Here is a 2723-nt window from a genome sequence, read left to right on the forward strand (position 1 = left end):
TCTGCTTCAGCTCCAGCTCTGCTCCATCCGCTCCAGCACTGCACACCTTGGACGTGCTCCTGCATTGTACAGCTCTGGCTCACACGCACCTCCGTGCCCTGAGCTGTGGGTTTCAGCAGCAGCTCTGCACTGTTACCACATGCTCTGTGTTTCCCCCTCAACCCTTATTTTCAACACTTGTTCCACTATTTCAGTGCCCCTTTGTACCACCATGAAGCTTGATTTCCAACTCATGCCCCATGATTTCACCTCGCGCAATATTTCCCCAAAAACGTTATAGAAAGCTCACACCAGTGATTTCAGCTCTTGCCCTGTTTCCCACAAGATCTTTATTCTCAGCTCCTTGTCCGATTCAGCTGCAGCACTGCGCTCCAGTCAGATGCCCCAGCACTGCACAGCTCTGCCTCACACACCTCCATCCCTGTGCTGTGGGTTCCTGCAGCAGCTCTGCATTACCAGCTCACACACAGTGATTTCAACTTTACCCTCTGGCCCCTCAAGGATCTTATATCCCAACTCATGTCTTGCCCTATTTCCCCCCAGTGCTTTACAACAAGCTCACACCAGTGATTTCAGCTCTTGCCTCGTTTCCCACAAGATCTTTATTCTCAGCTCCTTGTCAGCTCAGCTCCAGCACTGCACACCGTGGTTGTGGTGCAGCATCGTACAACTCTGCTCTGTCAGCTCACACTGACCGATTTCAAGTCTTGCCCTGTGATGCCCCCACATCTTTATTTCCAGTGCATTCCTCACGATTGTAGCTCATGTCCTGTTTCCCCCCAAATATTTATAATAAACACACCAGTGATTTCAGCTCTTGTGGATTCTGCTCACATCTTTATTCTCAGCTCCTTGTCTCATTCAGCTCCAGCACTGCACAGGCACAGCTCTGCCTCACTCACACATCTTCACCCCTGCGCTGTGGGTTCCAGCAGCAGCTCTGCATTACCAGCTCATCCACAGGGATTTCAGCCCTTGCTCTGTGCCCCCTCACAGGTCCTAATTTCCAACCCGTGTCTTGCCCTGTTTCCCGCAATGAAGTGTTGTAATAAACTGACACCAGTGATTTCAGCTCTTGCCTCGTTTCCCAAAACATCTTTATTCTCAGCTCCTTGTCTGTTTCAGCTCCAGCTCTGCACTGTGGGTGTGCTCCAGCATTGTACAGCTCTGGCTCACACACACCTCCATGCCCTGAGCTGTCAGTTCCAGCAGCAGCTCTGCACTGTCAGCTCATGTCCACGGATTTCAAACCTTCATCTATGATTCCCCCCTCAAATCTTGATTTCCGTCTCACACACCACAATAAGGACTCTTGCTCGATTTCCCCTCAAAGCTCTGTAATAAACTGACACCAGTGATTTCAGCTCTTGCTGTTTCCCACAAGATCTTTATTCTCAGCTCCCTGTCCGATTCAGCTCCAGCACTGCGCTCCAGTCAGATGCCCTGATCTTTGTGTAGCCCAGCCTCTCAGACACACCTTCACACCATGCCATGGGTTCCAGCACCAGCACGGTTACCGCAGTTTTTCCCACTCCAATCTTTATTTTCAACATGTGCCATTATTTCATTACTTCCCCTTTGTGCCCCCATGAGGCTTTATTTCTACCTTATGCCCCATGATTTCAGCTCTTGCAATATTTCCCCACAAAGCGTTATAGAAAGCTCACACCAGTGATTTCAGCTCTTGCCCCATTTCCCACAAGATTTTTATTCTCTGCTCCTTCTCTGTGTTTCAGCTCCAGCACTGCTGTACCGCTGCTCTTTTTTTTGCCAACAGCAGCCCACCAACAGTCCTTTCCCGCTGACTCCATCTCCACCGAGTGCCCGCAGGCACTGCCCACTGCACGAGGCCCCCACCTAAATCGACGCGGTGGCCAACAGCCAATCCGTCCATCACCTCGCCGACCCGCAGTCGCAGCTCCCCAGCCAGGCTCACCGCACTCCGCTCTGCTCCCAGCGCCGTTCCCGGTGCCGCCGCCGCCGCCGCCGCCGCCTTCTCATCTCCACCTTCTCACCTCCGCCCTTCCGCCGACACTCCCTCACGCTGCGGCACGTGCTGGTATTTCATACCTCCTGGTCCCGCCTCTCATTGGTTCAGAGCCAATCACTGCCTAGACGACTCCAGCCGGAACCAATCCAGGACCTCCTCACTCCATCCAATCCCCGCCGCAGCCCAGTCAAGGCTTGGCCCGTCCCTCATTCCCGCCTTACTCAGTTTCGCCCAATCCCGACTCGTAGACACTCCCGCCCCGCCCAAATCACCCAATCCTGGCCCTGCCCCGCTCGTCCCGCCCACGTGGCCAGTGATTGCTGCTCCGGAATCCCCTGATGCATGTGATCGCGGCGGGAGGCGGCACAGGGCCCGTCTTCCCAGCAGCAGCAGCGGAACGGCTGCGTTTGGTGCTCGGGAAACGACCTAGCCACCTAGTACGGGGGCTGTCAGAGCGGGGACGAATTCACGGGCAGCGCTGAAGGCCCCTATAGCAAGTTGGGCCGGGCAAAACGCGGGGAGGAGGCCGCTCTATCCTTACTAGGCCAGGATTGGACAGGGTGGCGTAAGGTGGGCGTTTCCCTCCTGAGAGGAGCGGGGCCGGGATTGGACAAGACGGCATTGGGTGGGCGGTTCCCGCCTGAGGGGAGCTGGACTGGGATTGGACAGTACTCCTGCTCGGCCACAGAAGGGGGGGGGCAGTTTTGGCGCGCGTGAATGAAGAGGGCTCAGG

Source organism: Meleagris gallopavo, chromosome 16 (genome assembly GCF_000146605.3).
Source record: "Meleagris gallopavo isolate NT-WF06-2002-E0010 breed Aviagen turkey brand Nicholas breeding stock chromosome 16, Turkey_5.1, whole genome shotgun sequence".
NCBI lineage: Eukaryota > Metazoa > Chordata > Aves > Galliformes > Phasianidae > Meleagris > Meleagris gallopavo.